The sequence below is a fragment of the Somniosus microcephalus genome, unplaced genomic scaffold (genome assembly GCF_052327205.1).
Source record: "Somniosus microcephalus isolate GS21.2 unplaced genomic scaffold, FLI_Smic_1.0 unresolved_chr1, whole genome shotgun sequence".
NCBI classification, from domain to species: Eukaryota; Metazoa; Chordata; class Chondrichthyes; order Squaliformes; family Somniosidae; genus Somniosus; species Somniosus microcephalus.
In genome coordinates, this window is record NW_028225179.1 from 15,993,299 (window position 1) to 16,010,885 (window position 17,587).

At 43.9% G+C, this 17,587-nt stretch overlaps 9 non-coding genes across 9 annotated transcripts; all 9 read right to left on the minus strand.

The window, feature by feature from the left end:
* Positions 1–904: 904 nt before the first annotated feature.
* Positions 905–992, minus strand: trnap-ugg (transfer RNA proline (anticodon UGG)). The gene is given in 2 exon segments: positions 905–940; positions 957–992. It is a non-coding gene; the product is annotated as a tRNA-Pro (tRNA).
* A 1,502-nt stretch (positions 993–2,494) lies between these two features.
* trnap-ugg (transfer RNA proline (anticodon UGG)) lies at positions 2,495–2,582 on the minus strand. The gene is given in 2 exon segments: positions 2,495–2,530; positions 2,547–2,582. It is a non-coding gene; the product is annotated as a tRNA-Pro (tRNA).
* A 1,605-nt stretch (positions 2,583–4,187) lies between these two features.
* On the minus strand, positions 4,188–4,275 carry trnap-ugg (transfer RNA proline (anticodon UGG)). The gene is given in 2 exon segments: positions 4,188–4,223; positions 4,240–4,275. It is a non-coding gene; the product is annotated as a tRNA-Pro (tRNA).
* A 1,508-nt stretch (positions 4,276–5,783) lies between these two features.
* trnap-ugg (transfer RNA proline (anticodon UGG)) lies at positions 5,784–5,871 on the minus strand. The gene is given in 2 exon segments: positions 5,784–5,819; positions 5,836–5,871. It is a non-coding gene; the product is annotated as a tRNA-Pro (tRNA).
* Positions 5,872–7,373: 1,502 nt separating this feature from the next.
* Positions 7,374–7,461, minus strand: trnap-ugg (transfer RNA proline (anticodon UGG)). Its single transcript is given in 2 exon segments — positions 7,374–7,409; positions 7,426–7,461. It is a non-coding gene; the product is annotated as a tRNA-Pro (tRNA).
* A 1,605-nt stretch (positions 7,462–9,066) lies between these two features.
* On the minus strand, positions 9,067–9,154 carry trnap-ugg (transfer RNA proline (anticodon UGG)). Its single transcript is given in 2 exon segments — positions 9,067–9,102; positions 9,119–9,154. It is a non-coding gene; the product is annotated as a tRNA-Pro (tRNA).
* A 3,118-nt stretch (positions 9,155–12,272) lies between these two features.
* trnap-ugg (transfer RNA proline (anticodon UGG)) lies at positions 12,273–12,360 on the minus strand. The gene is given in 2 exon segments: positions 12,273–12,308; positions 12,325–12,360. It is a non-coding gene; the product is annotated as a tRNA-Pro (tRNA).
* Positions 12,361–13,862: 1,502 nt separating this feature from the next.
* trnap-ugg (transfer RNA proline (anticodon UGG)) lies at positions 13,863–13,950 on the minus strand. The gene is given in 2 exon segments: positions 13,863–13,898; positions 13,915–13,950. It is a non-coding gene; the product is annotated as a tRNA-Pro (tRNA).
* Positions 13,951–15,555: 1,605 nt separating this feature from the next.
* Positions 15,556–15,643, minus strand: trnap-ugg (transfer RNA proline (anticodon UGG)). Its single transcript is given in 2 exon segments — positions 15,556–15,591; positions 15,608–15,643. It is a non-coding gene; the product is annotated as a tRNA-Pro (tRNA).
* Positions 15,644–17,587: the final 1,944 nt, after the last annotated feature.

Sequence of the window (17,587 nt, forward strand, 5' to 3'; positions counted from 1 at the left end):
TGCACTTTCCAAGCATTTCACTGAATCTTACTTGAAATACAATTTCGTGAAAATTGTACTGGTGTTGATGGTCTGTGCCCTTGCATTACTCATATCTTGTTAAAAGTAAAATATTCCAAGAAATTCCTCAACCCACCTTGAATGAAAGTGGAGTATGAGATTGCGAATCGGGGACTGAGAACCCTCCCTTCCTTCCTCTGAGATTGGCACCGAATGAAAGACTAGCGGCAACAGAGGCAAATGATTAGGGAGCAGAAACATAAATTTCTCCTTCGGGGGCAATTTAATTTCAAAAATATTTATCAAACTTAATGACGAGATTTTCTGTTTTTGGGACTTTGGTTGAGAGATAAATAATGCGCGAGAAATCCTCGTTCTTTTCAGCATTCTCTCATGGGATCTGAAGCCCCAGTTTAACATCTTACTAGAAAGACGGCACTGCCAACAGTGCAGCACGACCTCAGTACTGCCCTGGAGTGTGAGCCAGGATTATACACTCAAGTCTCTGGAGTGTGGCTTGAGTATGCTACCGCTGAGCCACGGCTGACACCTAAACTCACTTCATTTGGCTGGATTAAAATGACGGAGATAAAGGGAAAAATGATAATGGAGTAAACTTTCAACTTGGCGTCCAAGATTAAACCGGGCATATTTTTAGAAACAGCCCGATTTATGTTGCCATAGATATCATAAGCTTTGAAAATCAGGCCTGTCTATAATGGGCCGGGTCGTGGTCACTTGCGAATCATTCTGGGTCTGTTTAAACCGGGAGTGCTCACAGTCCCGCATCATTCTGTGTCTGCTTGAAATGGCAGAGCTCACAATCTCGGATCATGCCGTTTATTTAGAAGCAGAGCGATTTCAGCTTTGATGACCGAGTTGTTGAGTTTAACAAAATGTGTCAGGGCTCGTCCGGGATTTGAACCCGGGACCTCTCGCATTTTAATCGTGAAACGCCCAAAGCGAGAATCATACCCCTAGACCAACGAGCCGCCCATGTTATTCTTCCATTTGCATTGAGTTTCACTGCGCTGGTGCGAATCCAGCTCACAGAGGACCTGTTTATTCAGTTTAAATATTATTATCTTTTCCTCAATCCACTTCTTTTTTCGAGCAGTTTCCTTGAACCTGCTCAAAAATCGCCCCATAAAAAGAGATGCAGCGGCATTACGGCCGCATAGACTAATGGATAAGGCGTCTGACTTCGGTTGCAAATTCTAAAGTTATCAGAAGATTGAAGGTTCAAATCCTACAAAGGTCGTTTAATTATCTGGGCGACACTTTTTATATTCTGAATCTGGCGTGAAACCGGCCATTTTTGACAGCCCCTCATCTGAAGTAACGGAAGGCCTGTTGCTTCCATTAAGCTGATTGTACATTTTCAACATTGTAGATCTGTGTGCACGGGCAGGATAAGCGGTGAAGTTGAATTTCTTTCAGGGTAGTTCTAATTAGATGCAAAAAGCAAGAAATGGAATGTCTAAGAGCATTGCCTCGGTGAGACGAGGTGGCCGAGAGGTTAAGGCGATGGACTGCTAATCTATTGTGCACTGCACGCGTGGGTTGGAATCCCATTCTCGTCGTTACTGTATTACACGTTTGATGCTGATGCACATTCCAAGCATTTCACTGAATCTTACTTGAAATACAATTTCGTGAAAATTGTGCTGGTGTTGATGGTCTGTGCCCTTGCATTACTCACATCTTGTTAAAAGTAAAATATTCCAAGAAATTCCTCAACCCACCTTGAATGAAAGTGGAGTGTGAGATCGCGAATCGGAGACTGAGAACCCTCTCTTCCTTCCTCTGAGATTGGCACCGAATGAAAGACTAGCGGCAACAGAGGCAAATTATTAGGGAGCAGAAACATAAATTTCTCCTTTGGGGGCAATTTACTTTCAAAAATATTTATCAAACTTCGTGACGAGATTTTCTGTTTTTGGGACTTTGGTTGAGAGATAAATAATGCGCGAGAAATCCTCGTTCTTTTCAGCATTCTCTCATGGGATCTGAAGCCCCAGTTTAACATCTTACTAGAAAGACGGCACTGCCAACAGTGCAGCACGACTTCAGTACTGCCCTGGAGTGTGTGCCAGGATTATACACTCAAGTCTCTGGAGTGTGGCTTGAGTATGCTACCGCTGAGCCACGGCTGACACCTAAACTCAGTTCATTTGGCTGGAGTAAAATGACGGAGATAAAGGGAAAAATGATAATGGAGTAAACTTTAAACCGGGCATCGTTTTAGAAACAGCCCGATTTATGTTGCCATAGATTTCATAAGCTTTGAAAATCAGGCCTGTCTATAATGGGCGGGGTCGTGGTCACTTGCGAATCATTCTGGGTCTGTTTAAACCGGGAGTGCTCACAGTCCCGCATCATTCTGTGTCTGTTTGAAATGGCAGAGCTCACAATCTCGGATCATGCCGTTTATTTAGAATCAGAGCGATTTCAGCTTTGATGACCGAGTTGTTGAGTTTAACAAAATGCGCCAGGGCTCGTCCGGGATTTGAACCCGGGACCTCTCGCATTTTAATCGTGAAACGCCCAAAGCGAGAATCATACCCCTAGACCAACGAGCCGCCCATGTTATTCTTTCATTTGCTTTGAGTTTCACTGCGCTGGTGCGAATCCAGCTCACAGAGGACCTGTTTATTCAGTTTAAATATTATTATCTTTTCCTCAATCCACTTCTTTTTTCGAGCAGTTTCCTTGAACCTGCTCACAATTCGCCCCATAAAAAGAGATGCAGCGGCATTACGGCCGCATAGACTAATGGATAAGGCGTCTGACTTCGGTTGCAAATTCTAAAGTTATCAGAAGATTGAAGGTTCAAATCCTACAAAGGTCGTTTAATTATCTGGGCGACACTTTTTATATTCTGAATCTGGCGTGAAACCGGCCATTTTTGACAGCCCCTCATCTGAAGTAACGGAAGGCCTGTTGCTTACATTTAGCTGATTGTACATTTTCAACATTGTAGATCTGTGTGCACGGGCAGGATAAGCGGTGAAGTTGAATTTCTTTCAGGGTAGTTCTAATTCGATGCAAAAAGCAAGAAATGGAATGTCTGAGAGCATTGCCTCGGTGAGACGAGGTGGCCGAGAGGTTAAAGCGATGGACTGCTAATCTATTGTGCACTGCACGCGTGGGTTGGAATCCCATTCTCGCCGTTACTGTATTACACGTTTGATGCTGATGCACTTTCCAAGCATTTCACTGAATCTTACTTGAAATACAATTTCGTGAAAATTGTGCTGGTGTTGATGGTCTGTGCCCTTGCATTACTCATATCTTGTTAAAAGTAAAATATTCCAAGAAATTCCTCAACCCACCTTGAAGATTAGACAGGGCTTGATGGCCGGCATGGACACGATGGGCCGAAGGGACTCTATCCGTGCTGTATTACTCTATGACTCTATGAATGAAAGTGGAGTGTGAGATCGCGAATCGGAGACTGAGAACCCTCTCTTCCTTGCTCTGAGATTGGCACCGAATGAAAGACTAGCGGCAACAGAGGCAAATGATTAGGGAGCAGAAACATAAATTTCTCCTTTGGGGGCAATTTAATTTCAAAAATATTTATCAAACTTAATGACGAGATTTTCTGTTTTTGGGACTTTGGTTGAGAGATAAATAATGCGCGGGAAATCCTCGTTCTTTTCAGCATTCTCTCATGGGATCTGAAGCCCCAGTTTAACATCTTACTAGAAAGACGGCACTGCCGACAGTGCAGCACGACATCAGTACTGCCCTGGAGTGTCAGCCTGGATTATGCACTCAAGTCTCTGGAGTGAGGCTTGAGTATGCTACCGCTGAGCCACGGCTGACACCTAAACTCAGTTCATTTGGCTGGAGTAAAATGACGGAGATAAAGGGAAACATTATAATGGAGTAAACTTTCAACTTGACGTCCAAGATTAAACCGGGCATCGTTTTAGAAACAGCCCGATTTATGTTGCCATAGATTTCATAAGCTTTGAAAATCAGGCCTGTCTATAATGGGCGGGGTCGTGGTCACTTGCGAATCATTCTGGGTCTGTTTAAACCGGGAGTGCTCACAGCCCCGGATCATTCTGTGTCTGTTTGAAATGGCAGAGCTCACAATCTCGGATCATGCCGTTTATTTAGAAGCAGAGCGATTTCAGCTTTGATGACCGAGTTGTTGAGTTTAACAAAATGTGTCAGGGCTCGTCCGGGATTTGAACCCGGGACCTCTCGCATTTTAATCGTGATACGCCCAAAGCGAGAATCATACCCCTAGACCAACGAGCCGCCCATGTTATTCTTCCATTTGCATTGAGTTTCACTGCGCTGGTGCGAATCCAGCTCACAGAGGACCTGTTTATTCAGTTTAAATATTATTATCTTTTCCTCAATCCACTTCTTTTTTCGAGCAGTTTCCTTGAACCTGCTCACAATTCGCCCCATAAAAAGAGATGCAGCGGCATTAGCGGCCGCATAGACTAATGGATAATGCGTCTGACTTCGGTTGCAAATTCTTCAGTTATCAGAAGATTGAAGGTTCAAATCCTACAAAGGTCGTTTAATTATCTGGGCGACACTTTTTATATTCTGAATCTGGCGTGAAACCGGTCATTTTTGACAGCCCCTCATCTGAAGTAACGGAAGGCCTGTTGCTTACATTTAGCTGATTGTACATTTTCAACATTGTAGATCTGTGTGCACGGGCAGGATAAGCGGTGAAGTTGAATTTCTTTCAGGGTAGCTCTAATTAGATGCAAAAAGCAAGAAAGCATTGCCTCGGTGAGACGAGGTGGCCGAGAGGTTAAGGCGATGGACTGCTAATCTATTGTGCTCTGCACGCGTGGGTTGGAATCCCATTCTCGTCGTTACTGTATTACACGTTTGATGCTGATGCACTTTCCAAGCATTTCACTGAATCTTACTTGAAATACAATTTCGTGAAAATTGTACTGGTGTTGATGGTCTGTGCCCTTGCATTACTCATATCTTGTTAAAAGTAAAATATTCCAAGAAATTCCTCAACCCACCTTGAATGAAAGTGGAGTATGAGATTGCGAATCGGGGACTGAGAACCCTCCCTTCCTTCCTCTGAGATTGGCACCGAATGAAAGACTAGCGGCAACAGAGGCAAATGATTAGGGAGCAGAAACATAAATTTCTCCTTCGGGGGCAATTTAATTTCAAAAATATTTATCAAACTTAATGACGAGATTTTCTGTTTTTGGGACTTTGGTTGAGAGATAAATAATGCGCGAGAAATCCTCGTTCTTTTCAGCATTCTCTCATGGGATCTGAAGCCCCAGTTTAACATCTTACTAGAAAGACGGCACTGCCAACAGTGCAGCACGACCTCAGTACTGCCCTGGAATGTGAGCCAGGATTATACACTCAAGTCTCTGGAGTGAGGCTTGAGTATGCTACCGCTGAGCCACGGCTGACACCTAAACTCAGTTCATTTGGCTGGAGTAAAATGACGGAGATAAAGGGAAAAATGATAATGGAGTAAACTTTCAACTTGGCGTCCAAGATTAAACCGGGCATATTTTTAGAAACAGCCCGATTTATGTTGCCATAGATATCATAAGCTTTGAAAATCAGGCCTGTCTATAATGGGCCGGGTCGTGGTCACTTGCGAATCATTCTGGGTCTGTTTAAACCGGGAGTGCTCACAGTCCCGCATCATTCTGTGTCTGCTTGAAATGGCAGAGCTCACAATCTCGGATCATGCCGTTTATTTAGAAGCAGAGCGATTTCAGCTTTGATGACCGAGTTGTTGAGTTTAACAAAATGTGTCAGGGCTCGTCCGGGATTTGAACCCGGGACCTCTCGCATTTTAATCGTGAAACGCCCAAAGCGAGAATCATACCCCTAGACCAACGAGCCGCCCATGTTATTCTTCCATTTGCATTGAGTTTCACTGCGCTGGTGCGAATCTAGCTCACAGAGGACCTGTTTATTCAGTTTAAATATTATTATCTTTTCCTCAATCCACTTCTTTTTTCGAGCAGTTTCCTTGAACCTGCTCAAAAATCGCCCCATAAAAAGAGATGCAGCGGCATTACGGCCGCATAGACTAATGGATAAGGCGTCTGACTTCGGTTGCAAATTCTAAAGTTATCAGAAGATTGAAGGTTCAAATCCTACAAAGGTCGTTTAATTATCTGGGCGACACTTTTTATATTCTGAATCTGGCGTGAAACCGGCCATTTTTGACAGCCCCTCATCTGAAGTAACGGAAGGCCTGTTGCTTCCATTAAGCTGATTGTACATTTTCAACATTGTAGATCTGTGTGCACGGGCAGGATAAGCGGTGAAGTTGAATTTCTTTCAGGGTAGTTCTAATTAGATGCAAAAAGCAAGAAATGGAATGTCTAAGAGCATTGCCTCGGTGAGACGAGGTGGCCGAGAGGTTAAGGCGATGGACTGCTAATCTATTGTGCACTGCACGCGTGGGTTGGAATCCCATTCTCGTCGTTACTGTATTACACGTTTGATGCTGATGCACATTCCAAGCATTTCACTGAATCTTACTTGAAATACAATTTCGTGAAAATTGTGCTGGTGTTGATGGTCTGTGCCCTTGCATTACTCACATCTTGTTAAAAGTAAAATATTCCAAGAAATTCCTCAACCCACCTTGAATGAAAGTGGAGTGTGAGATCGCGAATCGGAGACTGAGAACCCTCTCTTCCTTCCTCTGAGATTGGCACCGAATGAAAGACTAGCGGCAACAGAGGCAAATTATTAGGGAGCAGAAACATAAATTTCTCCTTTGGGGGCAATTTACTTTCAAAAATATTTATCAAACTTCGTGACGAGATTTTCTGTTTTTGGGACTTTGGTTGAGAGATAAATAATGCGCGAGAAATCCTCGTTCTTTTCAGCATTCTCTCATGGGATCTGAAGCCCCAGTTTAACATCTTACTAGAAAGACGGCACTGCCAACAGTGCAGCACGACTTCAGTACTGCCCTGGAGTGTGTGCCAGGATTATACACTCAAGTCTCTGGAGTGTGGCTTGAGTATGCTACCGCTGAGCCACGGCTGACACCTAAACTCAGTTCATTTGGCTGGAGTAAAATGACGGAGATAAAGGGAAAAATGATAATGGAGTAAACTTTAAACCGGGCATCGTTTTAGAAACAGCCCGATTTATGTTGCCATAGATTTCATAAGCTTTGAAAATCAGGCCTGTCTATAATGGGCGGGGTCGTGGTCACTTGCGAATCATTCTGGGTCTGTTTAAACCGGGAGTGCTCACAGTCCCGCATCATTCTGTGTCTGTTTGAAATGGCAGAGCTCACAATCTCGGATCATGCCGTTTATTTAGAATCAGAGCGATTTCAGCTTTGATGACCGAGTTGTTGAGTTTAACAAAATGCGCCAGGGCTCGTCCGGGATTTGAACCCGGGACCTCTCGCATTTTAATCGTGAAACGCCCAAAGCGAGAATCATACCCCTAGACCAACGAGCCGCCCATGTTATTCTTTCATTTGCTTTGAGTTTCACTGCGCTGGTGCGAATCCAGCTCACAGAGGACCTGTTTATTCAGTTTAAATATTATTATCTTTTCCTCAATCCACTTCTTTTTTCGAGCAGTTTCCTTGAACCTGCTCACAATTCGCCCCATAAAAAGAGATGCAGCGGCATTACGGCCGCATAGACTAATGGATAAGGCGTCTGACTTCGGTTGCAAATTCTAAAGTTATCAGAAGATTGAAGGTTCAAATCCTACAAAGGTCGTTTAATTATCTGGGCGACACTTTTTATATTCTGAATCTGGCGTGAAACCGGCCATTTTTGACAGCCCCTCATCTGAAGTAACGGAAGGCCTGTTGCTTACATTTAGCTGATTGTACATTTTCAACATTGTAGATCTGTGTGCACGGGCAGGATAAGCGGTGAAGTTGAATTTCTTTCAGGGTAGTTCTAATTCGATGCAAAAAGCAAGAAATGGAATGTCTGAGAGCATTGCCTCGGTGAGACGAGGTGGCCGAGAGGTTAAAGCGATGGACTGCTAATCTATTGTGCACTGCACGCGTGGGTTGGAATCCCATTCTCGCCGTTACTGTATTACACGTTTGATGCTGATGCACTTTCCAAGCATTTCACTGAATCTTACTTGAAATACAATTTCGTGAAAATTGTGCTGGTGTTGATGGTCTGTGCCCTTGCATTACTCATATCTTGTTAAAAGTAAAATATTCCAAGAAATTCCTCAACCCACCTTGAAGATTAGACAGGGCTTGATGGCCGGCATGGACACGATGGGCCGAAGGGACTCTATCCGTGCTGTATTACTCTATGACTCTATGAATGAAAGTGGAGTGTGAGATCGCGAATCGGAGACTGAGAACCCTCTCTTCCTTCCTCTGAGATTGGCACCGAATGAAAGACTAGCGGCAACAGAGGCAAATGATTAGGGAGCAGAAACATAAATTTCTCCTTTGGGGGCAATTTAATTTCAAAAATATTTATCAAACTTAATGACGAGATTTTCTGTTTTTGGGACTTTGGTTGAGAGATAAATAATGCGCGAGAAATCCTCGTTCTTTTCAGCATTCTCTCATGGGATCTGAAGCCCCAGTTTAACATCTTACTAGAAAGACGGCACTGCCGACAGTGCAGCACGACCTCAGTACTGCCCTGGAGTGTCAGCCTGGATTATGCACTCAAGTCTCTGGAGTGAGGCTTGAGTATGCTACCGCTGAGCCACGGCTGACACCTAAACTCAGTTCATTTGGCTGGAGTAAAATGACGGAGATAAAGGGAAACATTATAATGGAGTAAACTTTCAACTTGACGTCCAAGATTAAACCGGGCATCGTTTTAGAAACAGCCCGATTTATGTTGCCATAGATTTCATAAGCTTTGAAAATCAGGCCTGTCTATAATGGGCGGGGTCGTGGTCACTTGCGAATCATTCTGGGTCTGTTTAAACCGGGAGTGCTCACAGCCCCGGATCATTCTGTGTCTGTTTGAAATGGCAGAGCTCACAATCTCGGATCATGCCGTTTATTTAGAAGCAGAGCGATTTCAGCTTTGATGACCGAGTTGTTGAGTTTAACAAAATGTGTCAGGGCTCGTCCGGGATTTGAACCCGGGACCTCTCGCATTTTAATCGTGATACGCCCAAAGCGAGAATCATACCCCTAGACCAACGAGCCGCCCATGTTATTCTTCCATTTGCATTGAGTTTCACTGCGCTGGTGCGAATCCAGCTCACAGAGGACCTGTTTATTCAGTTTAAATATTATTATCTTTTCCTCAATCCACTTCTTTTTTCGAGCAGTTTCCTTGAACCTGCTCACAATTCGCCCCATAAAAAGAGATGCAGCGGCATTAGCGGCCGCATAGACTAATGGATAATGCGTCTGACTTCGGTTGCAAATTCTTCAGTTATCAGAAGATTGAAGGTTCAAATCCTACAAAGGTCGTTTAATTATCTGGGCGACACTTTTTATATTCTGAATCTGGCGTGAAACCGGTCATTTTTGACAGCCCCTCATCTGAAGTAACGGAAGGCCTGTTGCTTACATTTAGCTGATTGTACATTTTCAACATTGTAGATCTGTGTGCACGGGCAGGATAAGCGGTGAAGTTGAATTTCTTTCAGGGTAGCTCTAATTAGATGCAAAAAGCAAGAAAGCATTGCCTCGGTGAGACGAGGTGGCCGAGAGGTTAAGGCGATGGACTGCTAATCTATTGTGCTCTGCACGCGTGGGTTGGAATCCCATTCTCGTCGTTACTGTATTACACGTTTGATGCTGATGCACTTTCCAAGCATTTCACTGAATCTTACTTGAAATACAATTTCGTGAAAATTGTGCTGGTGTTGATGGTCTGTGCCCTTGCATTACTCATATCTTGTTAAAAGTAAAATATTCCAAGAAATTCCTCAACCCACCTTGAATGAAAGTGGAGTATGAGATCGCGAATCGGAGACTGAGAACCCTCCCTTCCTTCCTCTGAGATTGGCACCGAATGAAAGACTAGCGGCAACAGAGGCAAATGATTAGGGAGCAGAAACATAACTTTCTCCTTTGGGGTCAATTTAATTTCAAAAATACTTATCTAACTTAATGACGAGATTTTCTGTTTTTGGGACTTTGGTTGAGAGATAAATAATGCGCGAGAAATCCTCGTTCTTTTCAGCATTCTCTCATGGGATCTGAAGCCCCAGTTTAACATCTTACTAGAAAGACGGCACTGCCGACAGTGCAGCACGACCTCAGTACTGCCCTGGAGTGTCAGCCTGGATTATGCACTCAAGTCTCTGGAGTGAGGCTTGAGTATGCTACCGCTGAGCCACGGCTGACACCTAAACTCAGTTAATTTGGCTGGAGTAAAATGACGGAGATAAAGGGAAACATTATAATGGAGTAAACTTTCAACTTGACGTCCAAGATTAAACCGGGCATCGCTTTAGAAACAGCCCGATTTATGTTGCCATAGATTTCATAAGCTTTGAAAATCAGGCCTGTCTATAATGGGCGGGGTCGTGGTCACTTGCGAATCATTCTGGGTCTGTTTAAACCGGGAGTGCTCACAGTTCCGCATCATTCTGTGTCTGTTTGAAATGGCAGAGCTCACAATCTCGGATCATGCCGTTTATTTAGAAGCAGAGCGATTTCAGCTTTGATGACCGAGTTGTTGAGTTTAACAAAATGTGTCAGGGCTCGTCCGGGATTTGAACCCGGGACCTCTCGCATTTTAATCGTGAAACGCCCAAAGCGAGAATCATACCCCTAGACAAACGAGCCGCCCATGTTATTCTTCCATTTGCATTGAGTTTCACTGCGCTGGTGCGAATCCAGCTCACAGAGGACCTGTTTATTCAGTTTAAATATTATTATCTTTTCCTCAATCCACTTCTTTTTTCGAGCAGTTTCCTTGAACCTGCTCACAATTCGCCCCATAAAAAGAGATGCAGCGGCATTAGCGGCCGCATAGACTAATGGATAATGCGTCTGACTTCGGTTGCAAATTCTTCAGTTATCAGAAGATTGAAGGTTCAAATCCTACAAAGGTCGTTTAATTATCTGGGCGACACTTTTTATATTCTGAATCTGGCGTGAAACCGGCCATTTTTGACAGCCCCTCATCTGAAGTAACGGAAGGCCTGTTGCTTACATTTAGCTGATTGTACATTTTCAACATTGTAGATCTGTGTGCACGGGCAGGATAAGCGGTGAAGTTGAATTTCTTTCAGGGTAGTTCTAATTAGATGCAAAAAGCAAGAAATGGAATGTCTGAGAGCATTGCCTCGGTGAGACGAGGTGGCCGAGAGGTTAAGGCGATGGACTGCTAATCTATTGTGCTCTGCACGCGTGTGTTGGAATCCCATTCTCGTCGTTACTGTATTACACGTTTGATGCTGATGCACTTTCCAAGCATTTCACTGAATCTTACTTGAAATACAATTTCGTGAAAATTGTGCTGGTGTTGATGGTCTGTGCCCTTGCATTACTCATATCTTGTTAAAAGTAAAATATTCCAAGAAATTCCTCAACCCACCTTGAATGAAAGTGGAGTATGAGATTGCGAATCGGGGACTGAGAACCCTCCCTTCCTTCCTCTGAGATTGGCACCGAATGAAAGACTAGCGGCAACAGAGGCAAATGATTAGGGAGCAGAAACATAAATTTCTCCTTCGGGGGCAATTTAATTTCAAAAATATTTATCAAACTTAATGACGAGATTTTCTGTTTTTGGGACTTTGGTTGAGAGATAAATAATGCGCGAGAAATCCTCGTTCTTTTCAGTATTCTCTCATGGGATCTGAAGCCCCAGTTTAACATCTTACTAGAAAGACGGCACTGCCAACAGTGCAGCATGACCTCAGTACTGCCCTGGAGTGTGAGCCAGGATTATACACTCAAGTCTCTGGAGTGTGGCTTGAGTATGCTACCGCTGAGCCACGGCTGACACCTAAACTCAGTTCATTTGGCTGGAGTAAAATGACGGAGATAAAGGGAAAAATGATAATGGAGTAAACTTTCAACTTGGCGTCCAAGATTAAACCGGGCATATTTTTAGAAACAGCTCGATTTATGTTGCCATAGATATCATAACCTTTGAAAATCAGGCCTGTCTATAATGGGCCGGGTCGTGGTCACTTGCGAATCATTCTGGGTCTGTTTAAACCGGGAGTGCTCACAGTCCCGCATCATTCTGTGTCTGCTTGAAATGGCAGAGCTCACAATCTCGGATCATGCCGTTTATTTAGAAGCAGAGCGATTTCAGCTTTGATGACCGAGTTGTTGAGTTTAACAAAATGTGTCAGGGCTCGTCCGGGATTTGAACCCGGGACCTCTCGCATTTTAATCGTGAAACGCCCAAAGCGAGAATCATACCCCTAGACCAACGAGCCGCCCATGTTATTCTTTCATTTGCATTGAGTTTCACTGCGCTGGTGCGAATCCAGCTCACAGAGGACCTGTTTATTCAGTTTAAATATTATTATCTTTTCCTCAATCCACTTCTTTTTTCGAGCAGTTTCCTTGAACCTGCTCAAAAATCGCCCCATAAAAAGAGATGCAGCGGCATTACGGCCGCATAGACTAATGGATAAGGCGCCTGACTTCGGTTGCAAATTCTAAAGTTATCAGAAGATTGAAGGTTCAAATCCTACAAAGGTCGTTTAATTATCTGGGCGACACTTTTTATATTCTGAATCTGGCGTGAAACCGGCCATTTTTGACAGCCCCTCATCTGAAGTAACGGAAGGCCTGTTGCTTCCATTAAGCTGATTGTACATTTTCAACATTGTAGATCTGTGTGCACGGGCAGGATAAGCGGTGAAGTTGAATTTCTTTCAGGGTAGTTCTAATTAGATGCAAAAAGCAAGAAATGGAATGTCTAAGAGCATTGCCTCGGTGAGACGAGGTGGCCGAGAGGTTAAGGCGATGGACTGCTAATCTATTGTGCACTGCACGCGTGGGTTGGAATCCCATTCTCGTCGTTACTGTATTACACGTTTGATGCTGATGCACATTCCAAGCATTTCACTGAATCTTACTTGAAATACAATTTCGTGAAAATTGTGCTGGTGTTGATGGTCTGTGCCCTTGCATTACTCACATCTTGTTAAAAGTAAAATATTCCAAGAAATTCCTCAACCCACCTTGAATGAAAGTGGAGTGTGAGATCGCGAATCGGAGACTGAGAACCCTCTCTTCCTTCCTCTGAGATTGGCACCGAATGAAAGACTAGCGGCAACAGAGGCAAATTATTAGGGAGCAGAAACATAAATTTCTCCTTTGGGGGCAATTTACTTTCAAAAATATTTATCAAACTTCGTGACGAGATTTTCTGTTTTTGGGACTTTGGTTGAGAGATAAATAATGCGCGAGAAATCCTCGTTCTTTTCAGCATTCTCTCATGGGATCTGAAGCCCCAGTTTAACATCTTACTAGAAAGACGGCACTGCCAACAGTGCAGCACGACTTCAGTACTGCCCTGGAGTGTGTGCCAGGATTATACACTCAAGTCTCTGGAGTGTGGCTTGAGTATGCTACCGCTGAGCCACGGCTGACACCTAAACTCAGTTCATTTGGCTGGAGTAAAATGACGGAGATAAAGGGAAAAATGATAATGGAGTAAACTTTAAACCGGGCATCGTTTTAGAAACAGCCCGATTTATGTTGCCATAGATTTCATAAGCTTTGAAAATCAGGCCTGTCTATAATGGGCGGGGTCGTGGTCACTTGCGAATCATTCTGGGTCTGTTTAAACCGGGAGTGCTCACAGTCCCGCATCATTCTGTGTCTGTTTGAAATGGCAGAGCTCACAATCTCGGATCATGCCGTTTATTTAGAATCAGAGCGATTTCAGCTTTGATGACCGAGTTGTTGAGTTTAACAAAATGCGCCAGGGCTCGTCCGGGATTTGAACCCGGGACCTCTCGCATTTTAATCGTGAAACGCCCAAAGCGAGAATCATACCCCTAGACCAACGAGCCGCCCATGTTATTCTTTCATTTGCTTTGAGTTTCACTGCGCTGGTGCGAATCCAGCTCACAGAGGACCTGTTTATTCAGTTTAAATATTATTATCTTTTCCTCAATCCACTTCTTTTTTCGAGCAGTTTCCTTGAACCTGCTCACAATTCGCCCCATAAAAAGAGATGCAGCGGCATTACGGCCGCATAGACTAATGGATAAGGCGTCTGACTTCGGTTGCAAATTCTTCAGTTATCAGAAGATTGAAGGTTCAAGTCCTACCACGGTCGTTTAATTATCTGGGCGACACTTTTTATATTCTGAATCTGGCGTGAAACCGGCCATTTTTGACAGCCCCTCATCTGAAGTAACGGAAGGCCTGTTGCTTACATTTAGCTGATTGTACATTTTCAACATTGTAGATCTGTGTGCACGGGCAGGATAAGCGGTGAAGTTGAATTTCTTTCAGGGTAGTTCTAATTCGATGCAAAAAGCAAGAAATGGAATGTCTGAGAGCATTGCCTCGGTGAGACGAGGTGGCCGAGAGGTTAAAGCGATGGACTGCTAATCTATTGTGCACTGCACGCGTGGGTTGGAATCCCATTCTCGCCGTTACTGTATTACACGTTTGATGCTGATGCACTTTCCAAGCATTTCACTGAATCTTACTTGAAATACAATTTCGTGAAAATTGTGCTGGTGTTGATGGTCTGTGCCCTTGCATTACTCATATCTTGTTAAAAGTAAAATATTCCAAGAAATTCCTCAACCCACCTTGAAGATTAGACAGGGCTTGATGGCCGGCATGGACACGATGGGCCGAAGGGACTCTATCCGTGCTGTATTACTCTATGACTCTATGAATGAAAGTGGAGTGTGAGATCGCGAATCGGAGACTGAGAACCCTCTCTTCCTTCCTCTGAGATTGGCACCGAATGAAAGACTAGCGGCAACAGAGGCAAATGATTAGGGAGCAGAAACATAAATTTCTCCTTTGGGGGCAATTTAATTTCAAAAATATTTATCAAACTTAATGACGAGATTTTCTGTTTTTGGGACTTTGGTTGAGAGATAAATAATGCGCGAGAAATCCTCGTTCTTTTCAGCATTCTCTCATGGGATCTGAAGCCCCAGTTTAACATCTTACTAGAAAGACGGCACTGCCGACAGTGCAGCACGACCTCAGTACTGCCCTGGAGTGTCAGCCTGGATTATGCACTCAAGTCTCTGGAGTGAGGCTTGAGTATGCTACCGCTGAGCCACGGCTGACACCTAAACTCAGTTCATTTGGCTGGAGTAAAATGACGGAGATAAAGGGAAACATTATAATGGAGTAAACTTTCAACTTGACGTCCAAGATTAAACCGGGCATCGTTTTAGAAACAGCCCGATTTATGTTGCCATAGATTTCATAAGCTTTGAAAATCAGGCCTGTCTATAATGGGCGGGGTCGTGGTCACTTGCGAATCATTCTGGGTCTGTTTAAACCGCGAGTGCTCACAGCCCCGGATCATTCTGTGTCTGTTTGAAATGGCAGAGCTCACAATCTCGGATCATGCCGTTTATTTAGAAGCAGAGCGATTTCAGCTTTGATGACCGAGTTGTTGAGTTTAACAAAATGTGTCAGGGCTCGTCCGGGATTTGAACCCGGGACCTCTCGCATTTTAATCGTGATACGCCCAAAGCGAGAATCATACCCCTAGACCAACGAGCCGCCCATGTTATTCTTCCATTTGCATTGAGTTTCACTGCGCTGGTGCGAATCCAGCTCACAGAGGACCTGTTTATTCAGTTTAAATATTATTATCTTTTCCTCAATCCACTTCTTTTTTCGAGCAGTTTCCTTGAACCTGCTCACAATTCGCCCCATAAAAAGAGATGCAGCGGCATTAGCGGCCGCATAGACTAATGGATAATGCGTCTGACTTCGGTTGCAAATTCTTCAGTTATCAGAAGATTGAAGGTTCAAATCCTACAAAGGTCGTTTAATTATCTGGGCGACACTTTTTATATTCTGAATCTGGCGTGAAACCGGTCATTTTTGACAGCCCCTCATCTGAAGTAACGGAAGGCCTGTTGCTTACATTTAGCTGATTGTACATTTTCAACATTGTAGATCTGTGTGCACGGGCAGGATAAGCGGTGAAGTTGAATTTCTTTCAGGGTAGCTCTAATTAGATGCAAAAAGCAAGAAAGCATTGCCTCGGTGAGACGAGGTGGCCGAGAGGTTAAGGCGATGGACTGCTAATCTATTGTGCTCTGCACGCGTGGGTTGGAATCCCATTCTCGTCGTTACTGTATTACACGTTTGATGCTGATGCACTTTCCAAGCATTTCACTGAATCTTACTTGAAATACAATTTCGTGAAAATTGTGCTGGTGTTGATGGTCTGTGCCCTTGCATTACTCATATCTTGTTAAAAGTAAAATATTCCAAGAAATTCCTCAACCCACCTTGAATGAAAGTGGAGTATGAGATCGCGAATCGGAGACTGAGAACCCTCCCTTCCTTCCTCTGAGATTGGCACCGAATGAAAGACTAGCGGCAACAGAGGCAAATGATTAGGGAGCAGAAACATAACTTTCTCCTTTGGGGTCAATTTAATTTCAAAAATACTTATCTAACTTAATGACGAGATTTTCTGTTTTTGGGACTTTGGTTGAGAGATAAATAATGCGCGAGAAATCCTCGTTCTTTTCAGCATTCTCTCATGGGATCTGAAGCCCCAGTTTAACATCTTACTAGAAAGACGGCACTGCCGACAGTGCAGCACGACCTCAGTACTGCCCTGGAGTGTCAGCCTGGATTATGCACTCAAGTCTCTGGAGTGAGGCTTGAGTATGCTACCGCTGAGCCACGGCTGACACCTAAACTCAGTTAATTTGGCTGGAGTAAAATGACGGAGATAAAGGGAAACATTATAATGGAGTAAACTTTCAACTTGACGTCCAAGATTAAACCGGGCATCGCTTTAGAAACAGCCCGATTTATGTTGCCATAGATTTCATAAGCTTTGAAAATCAGGCCTGTCTATAATGGGCGGGGTCGTGGTCACTTGCGAATCATTCTGGGTCTGTTTAAACCGGGAGTGCTCACAGTTCCGCATCATTCTGTGTCTGTTTGAAATGGCAGAGCTCACAATCTCGGATCATGCCGTTTATTTAGAAGCAGAGCGATTTCAGCTTTGATGACCGAGTTGTTGAGTTTAACAAAATGTGTCAGGGCTCGTCCGGGATTTGAACCCGGGACCTCTCGCATTTTAATCGTGAAACGCCCAAAGCGAGAATCATACCCCTAGACAAACGAGCCGCCCATGTTATTCTTCCATTTGCATTGAGTTTCACTGCGCTGGTGCGAATCCAGCTCACAGAGGACCTGTTTATTCAGTTTAAATATTATTATCTTTTCCTCAATCCACTTCTTTTTTCGAGCAGTTTCCTTGAACCTGCTCACAATTCGCCCCATAAAAAGAGATGCAGCGGCATTAGCGGCCGCATAGACTAATGGATAATGCGTCTGACTTCGGTTGCAAATTCTTCAGTTATCAGAAGATTGAAGGTTCAAATCCTACAAAGGTCGTTTAATTATCTGGGCGACACTTTTTATATTCTGAATCTGGCGTGAAACCGGCCATTTTTGACAGCCCCTCATCTGAAG